We start from the raw sequence: 16800 nt of genomic DNA, 5'->3' as shown, positions 1-16800 counted from the left end.
CACTTTCAACCCTCACTCCCTCCAACTTGCACATCAGGAGGATTCAGATGAAGAGGAGAGCAGGATTAATAGATTCCAAGAAGAGAAGGGACCATTGTGGTGATATAGTCTGACCTCCTGTAAAACACAGGTCATAGGACTGCCCCCAAAATAATTCCTAGAACAGATGTTTTAGAAAAACATCCAATCTTGATTTTAAAATTGTCAGTAATGGAGAATTCACCATGACCCTTAGTAAATTGTTCCAATAGTTAACTACCCTTGCTGTTAAAAATGTACACCTTTATTTCCTGTCTGAATTTCTCTAGCTTCAGCTTCCAGCCACGGGATCATATTATACCTTTCTCTGCTAGGCTGAAGAGCCCAATATTAAATATGTTTTCCCCAGGCAGGCACTTACAGACTGTAATCAAGTCACCCCAGTTAGAGGATTTAGAGATCCTTCATTGCTCCTGAAGGGCTCCTGGCATTGCTGTTCAAGAACAGCTGGGTGCAGTAAGCTAAGAACAGGGAATAGTGACACAGCTGGTGGAGCCACCACTACAGACCCAGTGGATTGCTAACTTTAAAACATCATAACTTCATTAATGCTGAACTCAAATTCTCAAACCTTTCTCAATAGAATACACTGAGACTTAAAAAAAAAAAAAAATCAGCTCTGCAAGATTGGACCCTTCACAGGGAGTAAGAGCAAGCAGATTTAAAAAGAGGGCCAGGTCTTCAGCTGATATAAATCAGCATAGCTCATCTTTGTGTTGGAATGTTAATAGGGGCATGCACAAGGGAGGGTCCCTGCAGCCTGGGGGGGAGGGCAGCTGGCTGCCAGCTGAGCTCTTCCTCCCCCACCCCTACAGCAGCAGTCTGCTGCTTATCCTTCCCTGCTGCTGGAGTCCCACATGTTGCCTCTGCCGCCACCACCCCCTGACTTACCGAAGTAGGCAGTCTGCAAAAGAGGCAGCAGCTCTGGGACTCCAGCAGCAGGGAAGGAGAAGCAACAGGCTGCAGCTGTAGGGGTGGGGCTAGAAGGAGCTCAGTGGGCAGCCAGCTGCCCTGCCTGCTGCTTCCTCCCTCCCTGGGCTGCAAGGACATGGAGTGCTTCTGCCAGGGGGAGCCGCTGCCTCCTCACTGTTGGGTGTCCCTGCCAGAGGCATCCTGAGAAAAATGGGGAGGTGGGGATCATGCAACCTTTCATTTGTGTGTTTCATGTCTCCCTCCAAAAGTATTCAAATTTATATTCCTTGGCCTACTCCTGAATGTTTACATACTTCTCTTTTCTGTTCTCTTCCCTTCTGCAGCCCATCCACCTCTTCAGATTCCCTTTGGCCCATATGGTTGTTATTATCAGCACTCCCTCCATTGAAGACTGACATATCCCAGAAGCCTGGAGCCAGAGAACTGCTGCAGCAGTAACATGCTGAAATAAGAGGGTGTAAATTAGGCTATTTTTTTAAAGCAGAAAGATAGCAAAGTATTTAAAGCGGACTGCTGAGCTCACCCTGACTCAGATCTGTCATGGCCTGTCTCTGTTTTGCAGATCACTAATGGGACTAATGGTTTGACAGGGAGTGTGTTTTAATAATAAATAATATTAACAATAATCCAAGCCATGCAAGAGATTTGACAACCAATGCACCACAAAATTATATAGGCACCTTTATTTTTCTTTCCCAGAAAAAGGTAAAGGTCAAATCAGTAAAAGGTCAAGCTGACTGGTATGGATTATTATAATACTGTCCTCGCCATGCCTCAAGATCAATAATTGGTGTCATCATCCATTTTCTTGAACTACAGGCACTAACACAATTGTTCTAAGAAAAAGGTCTAGAACTATATCAAATTCCTGCATATTCCCATTTTATTAAAGTTCTGTGTCTGAATTCAAGCAGTAAAAATCAAAACAATACAATAACAAATGAAATGATCAAAATCATTTTCCTACACAGAAAACAAGTTTCTATTTTATTCGTAAGCAATGTACTGTGCATAAAATTGTGTAATTTAAGAGTTTAAATGGTTTTTTAAATTAAAGATAAAATAACTGCTTGTAAGGAACGTATCACTATGGTGTTTGTAGCTGTGAAAATATAGTGCTTTTTGTTTTCTGTGTACTGCATATTTCCATTTCACTCTCCCTGCTTGTAAAGTCCTACAGCCATTTTATTGCTAGAGCTCAGTACAGACTATTAGAGGATACACACTGGGTCTGATTCTCCAGGGCTTTACATTGTCTCTAGTAATCTTACACCTGCGTAGAATGGATGTAAAGTGCTACCATTCTGGTTTAGTTGTTTTTACACTCATTTTCTGCAAGTGTACAAGATCACCCAAGATTCAAGGCAGCACAAGAGCCCAATGGGCTCTCTCATGGAGACATTTTAGTTTCGCTCTCTCTTTTGTTCTCAATTTCAATTAACTGTTGCTCAGCTTTAAAGTATCTGTTGGCTCTTAAATGACAGAGCAGCTGCGGGTTCTATTCTGTAGCCTTCCTCACACAAAGTAGCATCTTTGTATGCAAGCAGTCCCCTGATTTCAATGTAATAAAGTACTACTCAACATAAGAAAAAGTGGGAGACTGGACTCTTAAGTGGCCACAGTTTGCATCCAATTGTAGCTCTATTACGTATGAATTACCGTTAAACCAGGTGGGCTTTTTGTAAACTTTTGTACAGCAGATGAAATAGTGGAGCAAAATACTGTAGATATGAGATACTGAATAAAATATATTAGTGAAATACTGAAGATGAAATACTGTAGGTTAACGAAATAATGGAGTGGAATACATTAATATATTGAATTACAGATCTAAATGGGCCTTTGGTGAAATACTTTGCTGTAGATGACATGCTTTGTAATGTGAAATTTTGAATAGGGAAATGCTCTAGTGAAACATTATGAGAGAGAGTAAGAGCAATACTGATGTGCTGAAATACTTTTGTATTCTGCTATCACATTTTAGTATCGTACAGTGACAAAGTGTAGATGAGCTACAAACGCCTTCTTTAGAAACTAGTTCAAATGTGGTCCTATTACTGTGTAATGTGCACTAGTGACAGGAATATTTAGGTCCAGGCTGGGCCAACAGTTCAAGCAGAAATCCAAACAGATATGAACAGAGCGGGTTGGATTTGACAAACATCTGATGTCTATGTTGTGATGTTAAACTACCAGTGGGTGTTGCACCATGATACCTCAGGGCCGCTGCTTCCATGGTAGTGATCTGAAAGAGTCTAGGGGTTGTTCCTATGCTCCCTGAAGTCAGTTGCAAAGCTCCCATTGACTTTACATGGTGCAGGATCAGAGTCCAGGTGTCCAGACTTATAGTGCAGGCAGAAAGTCACATTTGAGTTCACGAAAAACTGTGCAACCCACAGCAAAATCTGAACTCAAATGTCTCCAGGTTCGCTTGCCTCTTTAACTGCAGTGATAAACTTCTCATTGGTAGCAGTTTAAAGGACCTTCATTAGAGATAGGCAGTCCTAGTTGTGCCTGCACAGCCCGTGCAGAGAAGCTTTCACAGAATGTTGCTATTGGTAGTGTCTATCATCATGCAAAACAGTGGAATACATGAGGCAGTAGATTTACTATAGCTGGGTTTATTACAGTATTTCATAGAGTGAGTCAGTCTTATTCACAACCTTAATTCAAATTGACTTGGATAAAGACACTTTGCCTCATGGACTGTAAACTGGTTGAGGAATGGTAAACAAAGGATAATGGTGATCACATTGTATACGGTTGGGAGAAATGTCTAATAAAATGACATTAAGATCAGTGCTCTGGAAGAGTGGGTAAATGGCATGTTTATGAAATTCACAGATACAGTAAACTGGAGGGGGGTCAGTGAAGGAAGAGAGAACACAGAGGGATCTAGAGAGGTTGGAAATATGGACAGAAATCAGGAGATCCACCTTAGGAAAGTGCGATTAATACATCAAATATTCAGAAGAGTCCCCTGGAAAGCAGTGATGCAGGAAGAGACCTAGGGGAGATAGTGAGCAACACATTAGATGTGAACTTGCCATGCAAAGAAGTGCAAAGCAGTTTTGGGATGTATATGCAGAGGCATCATATTACAGATCAGGAAGATGGACACCCTCTGTGTCTGGCAAGGCTGCACCTGGAATATTATTACATTCATTTCTCTGTCAGTATCTTTCTGATGCTGAGAAGCAGTCTGGTGGTAATTCAGAGAAAGCAGGAAGAACATGGTGCTTAATAAAAAAGCCTGGCTCTTATATAGAAGGATTCACTTACAAAGATTCAAAAAACTAAATACGTACAGTTCAGCAAAGCTGTGACTAAGACATGATAACCATCTTTAAACATCTGAAGGGTATAAACATTGAGGAAGCAGATAAATTATTTAGGCTGGTACAAGGGATATAATATGGAATAATGGAATGAAATGGAAAGGCAAAATTTAGGCTGCTTCCTGACCATGAAAAATATTTTATCTGTGAAATAATTTACATTGAGCACCAGGAAAAGCTTCTGGATTGTGAGATGTATTGGCCTGTGTAGTATAATCTCCCAAAGGAAGTGGTGGAATGCCCATCTCTTGGGACTTCTGAAATTAGACTCAGCAAAGTGCTCAAAAATGTACAGAGAACTATTTTGTATTGGCACAAAGATGAACTCGATGACCTACGTAATAAATCTATTCCCATTCTTTAGCTTCTGTGATTCTGTAATAGTTGTTCTGAGACTTCTGTTAACTATCCTTGCCAAGAATGCCATAGCACTTATAATATAATATGCGTACCAGCTGGGAGGTGGAGTGAAACTGGCATGAGAAAGAAAAGAATCTTACTCACACTTTAATCACAATGCTGTTGAAAATGCAAAGTAGGGTAGATTTTTACAGTTACTGTCCTGAGAGGAGCATTCCAGTAATAAGGCAGTATAAAAGAAATATAATTGATTATGCAATCAGCATTAGGACAGATTAACAACTAAAGAGAGGGCATTAGAGAATGAACTTGTACATGAGAGAAATATCATTTGGAGGCAATACCATAAACCTATGCTGATGCCCAAAATTCTGCAGTTTCATCAGCTGGCTCATGCTTGCTCAGGCATGACACGCGCAGTAAGTGGATAAAACCACCTAAGTGAAGGAGGCAGAGCACTACCCAAAGGAATTTCACTGAAACTGCAGGGAAAAAGTTTCAAACTCTAAATGTAGCTTTTCTTGATCTTCACTAGTGGTGCCCTGCTAGTGCAGCAATTCACCATTTTCATTACATGTGTTCCGTTCCTGTTAAAGACTTTGATAAGATGACTATTTTATCAAAAGTTGGAACACTCAGCACATAGGTTCTCAGCCAGGTAGTAATTATATATATATATATATATATACACACACACACACACACATATTATACGTAAAATGCTGCTTTTTAATTAATCTTTTAAATTAGAAAGTAAACTAATAACTCACCAACACATACAGAGAGAAGGGGGGGGGGAGTATTTAGATAAAAATGGATTTCTTTTAAAATAATTCCATTACATTAGGGGTTCTACAAATGTCAGACAAAAAAGAAAGATCAGGGATGGTGTGGGTCCACTGCTCAATGGAGAAGGTGGGCTGATAATGGAAGATGATAGGAAGGCAGAGCTGCTCAACGCCTACTTTGTTTCAGTCTTCACACAAAAAACAACATCACTGAATGATTAGAGAAATTATCAGAGAGAAACCACAGCTCATGAGCCTCATGCAGCTCTTTTACAGTTAAAATGCAGCTCACGGAGCCCCCTCTCCCCCAGGCTCTCCCATTCTCCGCTTACCAGACTGGGGGGCTGGAGCTTGGGGCTTCTGCTCTGTGGTGGGGTGGTGGGGCAAGAGGCTTCTCCCAGCGGGGGGAGGAGAGGGTCTCAGGGTTTCAGCCCTGCAGAGTGTGCCTGCCAGGGCTTCAGCAGGAGCAGGACAAAAGCCCCGACAAACACCTCTTGTGAGGCAGAAGCCCCGAGCCCTGGCAAAGACTTCCCATGGGGCAGAAGCTCCGAGCCCTACCACCCCATCACAGGGCTGGAGCCTTAAGCCCCAGCAGGCACCAACTGGCTCTTGAATTTCCGAAGGTTGTCATATGCGGCTCGGAGGGTCAGTAAGTTTGGCCACCCCTGGTATAGACAATAAAGGGGAAGGGATACAGATCAGGATATGTAAAGAAGACAGAGATCTTCTGACTAATTTGAATGAATTCAAGTCAGCAGGGCCTGATGCTATTTACCCCAGGGTGCTGAAGGAATTAGCTGAAGAAATCTAGGGCCACTGAGAATATTTGGAAACTCATGGATGACAGGAGGGGTCCGAGAAGACTCAAAGGGCTAACATAGTGCCCATCTTGAAAAAGAAGGAGCCAGGAGACTATAGACCAGTCAGCCTGACCCCAATACCAGGGAAGCTCTCAATGTATAAAATATTCAACTGCTGAATACCAGGAGGATGAAGGAGTAATCACTAGCAGCCAGCATGGATTTACCAAGACCAAATCCTGGCAAACCAGCTTGATTTCCTTCTTTGACATGGTAACTGGTTTGGTGGATAGAGGGAATGCAGTGGACATAATATACCTGGATTTTAGCAAGACTTTTGAAACAGTCACATGTGACATATTGATAAGTAAGATGGAGAAATGTGGGCTTGGCAGAACTACCATTAAGTGGGTACATGATTGATTAAACAACTGCAAACAAAAAGAGTAACTCTTAATGGAATAATGTCAGATTGGAAGGAGGTCTTAAGTGAGGTTCCACTAGGGTTCTGTTCTGGTTCTGGTGTTGTTTAACATCTTTATTAATGATCTGGACATAGAAATAGAGAGCATACTGATCAAATTTGCAGATGACACAAAGGTGGGAGGTTGCAAACACTTTAAAGGATGCAGCTAAAATTCAAAGGGATCTTGATAAATTGGAGAACTGGTCTATAGACAACAAAATGAAATTAAACAAAGACAAATGTAAGGTGCTACTTTTAGGGAAGAAAAGCCAAATGCACAAATACAGAATGGGGGATAACTGGCTTGGCAGCAGCACTGCTAAGAAGGAACTGAAAGTTGTGGTGGATCACAACCTCAACATAAGTCAGCACTACAATGCTGTTGCCAAAAAAAAAAAAAAAAAAAAAAAAAAATTTGGTTGCATTAACAGAGGCATAGCATTCAAATCACAGGAGGTGATGGTACCACTCTATTCGGCACTGGCTAGGCCTCAAATGGAGAGCTGTGTCCAATTTTGGTCACCAATGTATAGGAAGGATGCAGAGAAACTGGAAACGACACAAAGGTGAGCGACAAAGAAGATCAAAAGGGATGGAATGCAAGCCATATGAGCAAAGGCTGAAGGAACAGGGTATGTTTAGTTTAGAAAAGAGGAGATTAAGGGGGAAACATGATAGCTGTCTTCAAATATTTGAAAGGCTGCCATAAAAAAGATTGAGAGAAGTTGTACTCTCTTGCCACAGAGGGCAGGAAAAGAGGCAATGGATTCAAAGTAAGCACAGTAGATTTAGATTAAATCTCAGGAAAAACTTCCTAACTGTAAGAACAATAGGACAATGGAACAAACTGCCTGGGGAAGTCATGATAGCTCCTTCACTGGAGGATTTCCAAAAAAGAGGCTAGCCATCTATCTTGAATGGTTTAGATACAACAAATCCTGCATCTTCGTGGTCCCTTCTATCCCAATGGTCCTTTGATTTTATAGGCCATAACATCACCCCAGCACAGCTCAGAAGATTATTCAGCTAGAAGAAATGGATCCCAAACATTTTACAACGTTCTCCATGAACCTGATCTTTTACCGTGCAAGTAGGGAATGTGATATGTGTAAGTGAAAGTAAAATGTGATGGATCAGGCCAGTGAGCAGAGCAGAACCTGATCCCACATCAACAAGAACACTCTTGCTTGGTGGCCAAGTTAATCCTATTTAGTAGCCGAAACACAAAGAGGATGGCATACAGCTAAGACCCTCACTTCCATTCTGAGGGTCTCACTTAAGACCCAGTCCTTACACTTACTGCTTAACCTTCCTTGTGCCCATATAAGTTTGCACTCTCTTGAGGGGAAGGGCAAGAACCAAGCACTCCAACCTGTATGCAGCAGGTTATCTGTCCAGTCAGCAGGCCTAGCAATCAGGGCCTGCTGCGCTAGTCTGAATGGGGTTCAGCTTGGTCAGCTTTCTTGTCAATAGCTCCCTACTCCTGCCCATCCCAGAGCTAGGCATAGGGGAATCTGGGGTGGGTAGGCGGCCCTGGATCCTCTCACTTCACAGGATCCTGGCCCAGGTCCCTGAAAGTGTGATAGCACGTGCTGGCCTACGCTTGGCCCATTTCCTTTTCACCTACCCCGTCCATGTCTCAGTTTGGGGAATGACTGCTGTTTGATTATAGTTCTTTGCTCCAAACACCCTGATTCTCAGGGCTGATGCAGGCAGGCAAACCTCTGGTACCCCACATTGTTCTCCCTACCCCTAGGGTGATGTCTCTAAAGGGGGAGAGGGGGTAGGAAACTCACAGCCAGACCTCCTCAGTAAGCATGCCTTCTCCTCCTCAAGGCAGCACTCCCACTGAAAATAGCTTCTCTCTTCTCCCCTGCCTGGGCTGCTGGAGCTCTTTTTATACTGCTCCTTTCCCCAGGAGCATGCTCAGCAGTGTTTGAGGGGTGGAGCTTTCCTGGCCCAATCCTGCTCCATCCTTTCCCCTGCCTCAGCCTTAGTGAGGGGTTTGTAAACCTCATCACAGTGCACTATACAAGCACCACAATTAGGACTTAAAAATAGATCACTTCATCCATCAGTCTACACCAGCTTCTCTTAGTCCCATGATCTTAAGAGACAAGGGGAAAAAACAATGGGGCAAATTAGCCTAGACACTAGGACTAACACAATCTACAGTTGCAATGAGATTTCCAGTAACCAGTACTGGTCAGACCCTTCGTTTTTACCATATCAGAGAGCAGCAGATTGACCCTCAACACCAGGCTGGAGCATCAATTCATTAACAACCCAGGATGCTGCCAATTGAATCCCTAACATCTCTTTCTGTAGCACCTAGTTTTCATTCCTCTCAACCACGTACTGACCAGGCTAGACATTATTCACCTTATGAAATCTGACAAGAATACAACCCAAAGCATTATGGCAGGAGGGCGAGAATCCAGTGCTCTAACTTAATTAATCCTGACTGGGTCACCAGCAACAGTCCTGCTCTAAATCGCATTATTGCGCATCTCAAATAGCCAGTTGGCCATCAGTATTTGTGCTTTCACAGTGAGTGCTGACGCTACCTGTGGGCCAAGGCTGATTTTTAAATGTTTTCTTTTATAGGATAGTGTGTGACCAGAGTGGATAAAACACAATAAAAATGAATTCAATACAAATTCAGTTAGAAAAATATACTGTAGGCAGAAAGCAAGCAAATCTACTGAAGTCAATATAACATTCTTCCCTTATAATGGACATGGCCAGAAGAATTATTCATTTACAGTTGAACAAGAACTGATTTCTAGCACTCTGCTGATCCAATATGATGGTAATCAAATATCCATCTGAGTATTCAAATATCTGAATCAATTGCACTTGTAGGAGCAAATCCTGTCCTGACTCACAGCTTGTGCAATCTCAATGGAGTCAATAGGCCAGATACTACCCTCAGTCGCATCAGAATAAATCCAAAATAACTCAGTAGGTCTCAGTGGCATTACTCCAGTGTAATTGAGTATAGAATCTGGCCCAATATGACTCCATAATGTATAAGTCAGGGTAGTATTTAGCCCATATATTAGAACCAGAAATATATGCTGCTAATGAGTGAGAGAGAAATTTTTGTAGATTCCTTTTGCAATCCTAAAATGTTGTAACCCATATACTGTGGAAACTGGCAATCTATAAATAACCATGGCCTGATTTATTTTCTATACAACATAATCAAAATTGGTCCCAGGAGAACTTTATGTAGCTAATACCCCTCATCCACAACCTTCCACAGTGCACAGATGAAGTAGGAAGGCTGCACTATCTATAAAGATAATTCAGCTTGTTCCTTCTGTAGCATGCCTAGTCATTGAGTTTGGCCAGGTTTCTACCCAAACCCAGACTTGTCTGAAATTCAGCAGAAGGTTGGCCAAAAAGATTTGCAAAGTTGCAGTTCATTCTGGATGTTGGAAAAGCCTAGATGTGATCTAAATCACTTAGACAAATGCCCATGGTGGACATTGATACTTTGTAAAGCAAAATTCAGACATCGTATCTAATTTCTAAAACTATTACAACATTAGAGTTCTAAAACTATGACACTGTGTTACTAAAAGACCTCATGAAGAACTAAAAGAAAATGCTGATACATCATAAGACATATGGCCCCCACAAATTAAAATATGTGCTCCAACATACAAAGCAAGTGCCTGTCTACAGGCACAAGGTCTTATTATATATATTGTAATATGATGCAATAACTTTAGCCATACATCTACTATTAACGTTAAAGTCCTATGCATTCAGTGGAGAGTTGCAATTATTGGCCAAATTTTCAAACATGAGCACAATGAAAAAATTGCACAGACACTCAGAGTGTCCACAAACCCATACACTGGTAATAATTGCATCAAAAATTTGCATAATTGCATAGATTCTGTAGCTAACCAGTTGTGTGTGCAATTAACTAATTTGCAGGTTTTGCTTATACATCAAGGTTAACGTGCATTTAATTTTCCATTGTACTTTCCTGAAAATATGGCTCTGCATGGCTGTTTAGAAGCCAACAAACACATTTTTTCTAAAGTGTAGTTTGTTCCAATTTAAGGTTATGTAACTTTTCTACCAACATTATAAAGCAAATATCGGATCTGTGGAGTGCATGGCTCATCTGGATGCTGTGAAAGCATTAATCAATATATATATATATATATATATATATACTTTCTAAGTTTCTTTGTGTAAACCCAGGCCTGCAATATTTGACTTTGTTACATCAATAAAGCACAAGGAGTGTGAAATCAGTGATCAATGTGCCCACACAGTACAAAACTTTCAAACTGCCAGCCAAAATATTTCTCTTGTTTCTTATCTACTTTGTGGTAAATTGTCAGTGCTGTTTGGCAGACTGGATGTGGCAAGTGCTATAAAGAAAACATAAGCTTTTGTTGTTGTTGTTGTCAACTGCAAGACAAGTGGTTTTTCTATATTGATGTGGTCAATAAAAATGAGATCAGTGGGCAAAGTTCCCCCCAAAAACCACCTTAGACAGTTTCAAACACTAAACCAAAATATTATTTTTTTCTGATTGCATTTAAAACTCAAGTCGTTCAGTGGGCAGCAAGAAACCTGCCGGGATGCCACAGAGTATATTTCTTTCCTCCTTATTCACCATGTGCTAACTTAAGAAGACATGCTGACTTGGTAGACTTACTGCAACAACTTGTAAATGATGAATGAAAATGAAATGAAAAATCCCTGTCCAGTGCATAGGGCCATCACTGCTGTGCTTTGCTGTGTTATTTCTGTGCTCACCCAAGAAAATGAGCTCAAGTTCAGCAAAGGAATTAAAAATAAAATAAAATAAAATAAAATAAAATAAAATAAAAAACCAAAAAATATTCACACCTCAAGGCCAGAAACCTTCACCACCACCACCCCAAACAAAAATCTTGTAAACTGAACCCCTCCTCCCCCTCAGAATGCTGTGAATGAGATGAGATGCTGGGTTTTGGCATCTCTTTCTCAAATTTCGTAGCAGCCAGGTTTGGGAGGGCTGGGGTTGGGGTGGGTTATTTAGAAGGATGTTTCTTTTCCACCCAACTTGGCTGTACAATTAGAAGCAGTTGGAAATGACTGCCAGCAATGTAGACGAAGCCTAGAAAGATAACTTGACCCAAAAAAGAAACTCACTCAGTATGAAACAAACATAAAGTAGTTATGTTATCAAGTGTTGAGAACTAGGAGCCACCAGTCAGGGGCCTTAGAGTCGGTCCTCAGCTCTGCCACTGACTCACCGAGTAACCTGAGGCAAGTCACTTAATCTCCCTGTGCCTCACTTTTCCCATCTGTAAAACAAGTAAAAAACAAACCTGCCCACCCTTAAAAGATTGTGAGACTTAATATTTGAAAGGAAGTTTCAAACCACAGACTGAAAAGAAGTGCAAAGTATCATCGACAAAAGAGCTTGAAAATCCACTCACCACGGGTGAATGGGAATCTTTTCTGGACAATTGCCATCAATTTCTGCAGAATCTAAGCTTTCATTAAAAACAAACAAACAAACACAAAACAAAACAAATAGTGTCTAACTTTTGTTGATGGGAAGAGAATCTTCCAAATGTGAACTAGCAGAAACCAAAGCATAGTTAGCTTCCTAAATCTATAGATAGGCAGCTCCAGTGCCTGAGTTGCTGCTGAGAGCTTCCCCAAGCTGCAGTAGAGTGGAAATTGTCCAGTATCTTGTCAATTTTTACTACTGTTGTTCAGGACTGCTTGGGAAACAATGAGACTATGAGAATCAGATTCAGTTCACTACGTTTCCTGAGAAAGCTCTCAGCAGCACTGAGGCAGACACTGGCATTATTCAATGGGAAGGAGCACAGGCTGCCTGGGGTGTATAGTGAGAGATATCAGAGCTGAGGGAGGGGCAAAAAGTGTCAGTCAGACACACACTGCTGTAACCAGGATACTGGGGAAGGTGAAAGTAGGAGAGATCACTCCCACCCCTCCTCATAGCAGCTTGGAGAGTCTGTGGTGGAAGGGAGGACAGAGAAAGGGAATATGTTCCTCCTTCACTCAAGCAAACATAAAAGGGAGTTGGGGGTCATTTCAAATTTGTCTGATACCTATTACCTGGGAAAGAGGGAGTCGTAAGAGGCTCACCACACTAATGGGAATCTTAGGACATTTCCACTTTCCCAACAGCTCGAGGGAGAATGGTTGGCTTCTCATCTGGACACTGCCTCCCAGTCTTTGGCACTGACCTATGGCCAATGAGTTTTGAATAGTTTGAATATGGCTAATGAGCTTGGAATATGAGGTGTCTGGCAAAGTTTCCAAGCTGTTCATATGAGAGGTTGAGGGTCAGTCAGTGGGCAGGAAAGAGAAGGTGAGACTGATGGGATAAATAGGTTTTGGGGGTGTAGGCCTGGCTTGACATAAGTAACTTTAACTTGCCTCATTTCTTCGTGGGTATGACTGGGAAGGTGAATGACATGTTAAGTTGTCATAACAAATAGTATGCTGGAGTCAGGACGGCTAGCTAAAATCAGCAGCAGTATGCTGGCTCTAGTAAATAAGCCTAAATATAAAATAAGGTTGAGGTCAGATTATGTGTGAACGGCACATAAACAGAGCATGCGGTATAGGGATGGTTCCCACAAAGTAACCAAGACTGTCCCCAAACATGATGCAATATATAGTAACTGTGATGTAATGTGTAAATGTATAAAAAGGAAGAGGTTTGCTGTGTATCTTTGTGGTGCACCCTATACCTAGTCCCTATGCGTGAGCCTGATCAACTCAGCATAGCTTTGCTGTGTGCCAAATAAACATACCAGAGTGATGTAATCTGGAATCAAACTGAGTTTTTGGGAAGCTGAGTGGAAAAAGTCTCAGCGGGAAACCCAACGGGAGGGAGAAGTGGGAGAAAAAGGGAGTAACAGAAAATATATAGGAGGAGATAGAGAACACAATGTGGGGAAATTGTGAGAGAAAAAGATAAGAGAAAGGAGGGAGAGAGAAGGAAAAAGAGGAAACACACTGGAGACAATTCAGGAAAAAAACATACCATCTATTACAGGAGAAAAAAAAATAGTTCGGTTGTGCTAGGAAGGGAAAGAAGTTTAAAAACAGTAACTAAGGTTCAATAAGTAGGGCCTGTCAAGCTGCATTCAGCAAATATGTTAGATAAATTCCACCAGTATTTGTTAAATAATTTTTTCAACAAACACTTTTTTTGTGGTATTTGACAAGCTCTCTAGTTGGCCAAATGCTCTTTGGCTAATATATTATTCAACAAATATTGGTGAAATTCAATGACTATAGAAATATTTTTCCTAACTATTTGACCTATCCTAGGAGTTAGTTATATTGTTTTAAAATTTGTTAAATAGGGTCAATGCTATTCATGGGCAGGGTTAGTGTCTTCCTCTGTGTTTAGAAAGTACATTTTGGGTATTATCACAATGTAAAATAACAGAAGTTGATTGACAATACAACCATTAAATATAGTACACAAACAGTACACAGATGCTTCATTCTTTTACATACAAGGGATGCAAGGCATAGGTAATTTTCATTCTGTGTGGTAGGTTTAATCTTTTGTCTAGTAAGTGTCAATTTTTTTGAAGCCTAGATTATCATAATTAACCTATATTCCTTTGGAGCCTGTTCCAACTTGTAGTCAGATATCAGCAGGTAGCTTACCTCTCATCCATTTAAATGTACCAGAGCTTTTTCATATACATTTTGCCCCTTTTATTGGAAGGACGTTTGATGAGATAATTTCCACCTAACTATTTATCCAAATCAATTCCCGGTGCTCTTTAAAAGTAAGGCAACACCCTTCTCCCTTGTGGAAGGCCTTTCATCCCAAAGTACTGTACAGATTAAATACTGTGTTACATCCCTGAAAAATACACTGAAAGAAAGTTATTTAAGATGCAAAGTCAAGCACTCAGAAGTCAGGAAATGCGAGGTTTAAGGTTGCCTGTGAAATCTTAATTCAGCCCTCTTTGCGCGTAAGCATTGTGATATGCTCTTTAATTACATAATCCTATATCAGGTTTTCCACAGGATCCTTGCCTCATTCAGCTCACTGTTTGGATGGTGCTCTGGAAGTGAAATAGCTATTCAGTCTTTTTTATCCTCATTATTCATTGTGTAGACTCAACTTGCTTAACACTTAACTGTCAAATCCTGCTCTGAATACATAATTACTAACTCCCTGTGGGTTTTTCCTTTGCTGCTCATCACCATAATATCTGAGGGTGCACAAACTTTACCTTCACACCTTTGAGAAAGAAAAGTGTTGTTCTCCCCATTACACAGATAGGGAAACTGAAACTAAGACAGAGTCCCTTGCCTGAAGCCACATAGAATTGGAACAGAAGCTGCTGACTCCCAGCCCTGTGTGCATTTCTCCAGTCTGCAGCACCTTATTAGCGGATGGGCTGAGTATCCACAGCTCCCATTGACTTCAACTGCAGCTGCGAGCGCTCCGCATTTATGCGTGTCAGGTCCTAGGTGTCTTGAGTCAGGCACCAAAATACAGAGTGTTTTGGGAAGTATTTATAATGCCTCATGGGGCTGAAACAAGTCACGCCGGAGTGACTAGGGTTATGGGTTCAACTTCCCATAATGCAGTGTTCTTTACATAATTCCATCTGCAACCCATAATAGTGCATGCCTCATTTCAAAATCCCCGCAAGCCCCCATGTCCCTCCTCCATGTCTGCTATCTGTGACCAAAGCAAGGACCCTGCACAACTCTGCACTATTGTGATAAGCCTTGTGAGCACACAGCACCTGATCCTGCAATGTTTGCAGAGCCTCAAGAGGAGCCACGGGGAGCTTGATGATTCCTTGGAGGCTCAATTTCTGTGGGACATATAAGGAAACAATTCAAGATTGTTGGCAGCGTTCTTCGAGCAGCTGTAGACAGTGGAACGCCAGTTCTGGGCCCGAGAAACAGGCACTGACTGGTGGGATCACATTGGGATGACGAGCAGTGGCTGCAAAACGTTCAGATGCGTAATGCCACATTCTTGGATCTGTGTGCCAAACTTGCCCCAGACCTCCAGTGCAGGGACACCAAAATGAGAGCTGCACTGACTGTTGAGAAGCGAGTGGTGATTGCACGATGGAAACTTGCAAAGCCAGTTTGCTCCCCAGTCAGTCGGGAATCAATGTGGAGCTGGGAGATCCACCACGGGGATTATTGTGATGCAAGTGTGCAGGGCCATTAATCGCCTCCTGTTATGCAAGACTGTGACTGTGGGCAGCGTGGAGCACATAGTGGATGGTTTGCAGCAATGGGCTTCATGTATTGCGGTGGGGCGATAGATGACACACACATCCCTATTTTAGCACCAGACCACCCTGCCATAGAGTACATCAGCAGAAAGGGCTACTTTTCTATGGTAATGCAAGTGCTGGTGGATCACCAGAGACACTTTATCAGCATCAGTGTGGACTGGTCAGGGAAGGTGCACAACTTTAAGAACACAGGACTGTACAGAAATCTGCAAGCAGGGACTTTCTTTCCTGACTGGTGGATTTCCCCTGGGAATGTTGAAATGCCAATAGTGATCCTAGAGGATCCAGCCTACCTTTGGATCCCATGACTCAGGAAGACATGCACCAGTCACCTCAACAGTTTCAACAACGGCTCAGCAGGTGCAAAATGACAGTTGAATGTACCGTTGATCATTTGAAGACTCTCTGGCATTATCTGCTTATGAGATTGGACCTCAGTGGAAAAAAATATCGCAATGGTTATAGCTGCCTGCTGTGTCCTACATGATATCTGTGAAGCTAAGGGAGAAAAGCTTCTGCCGGGGTGGAGGGCAGTGGTGGAGCTGCCGTCTGCTGTATCTGAACAGCCAGATCCAAGGGTTATAAGAAGAACTCATCCTGGCGTTATATGACTCAGGGAGGCTTTGAAAGACCATTTCAATAGCGAGCCAAAGCAGTGTGTGTTTCTTTACCTGGCCTTGCTCCTTTGAATCTTGTTCTCATGGCTGTATATGTAGGAATATAACATTGGCAATGCACATATTAATATTGTCTGTGAATGATGTTATGGGTTCTGTGACAAAA

General features: G+C 41.8%; 1 long non-coding RNA gene across 2 annotated transcripts; it reads right to left on the bottom strand.

Moving 5' to 3' along the window:
- Nucleotides 1-1014: 1014 nt before the first annotated feature.
- LOC137161486 (uncharacterized) lies at nucleotides 1015-8597 on the bottom strand. Of its 2 annotated transcripts, none has more exons than XR_010922090.1 (3): nucleotides 8521-8597; nucleotides 1266-1414; nucleotides 1015-1152 (listed from the first exon to the last, which is right to left on the bottom strand). It is a non-coding gene; the product is annotated as an uncharacterized lncRNA (long non-coding RNA). The 2 variants fall into 2 exon arrangements; XR_010922091.1 differs by having other exon boundaries at nucleotides 8529-8590.
- Nucleotides 8598-16800: the final 8203 nt, after the last annotated feature.

Source organism: Emydura macquarii, unplaced genomic scaffold, assembly GCF_026122565.2.
Source record: "Emydura macquarii macquarii isolate MOO-44397 ecotype Brisbane River unplaced genomic scaffold, CSIRO-AGI_Emac_v2 contig_2308, whole genome shotgun sequence".
Taxonomy (NCBI): domain Eukaryota; kingdom Metazoa; phylum Chordata; order Testudines; family Chelidae; genus Emydura; species Emydura macquarii.
This window is presented reverse-complemented; position numbering and strand designations above follow the sequence as displayed.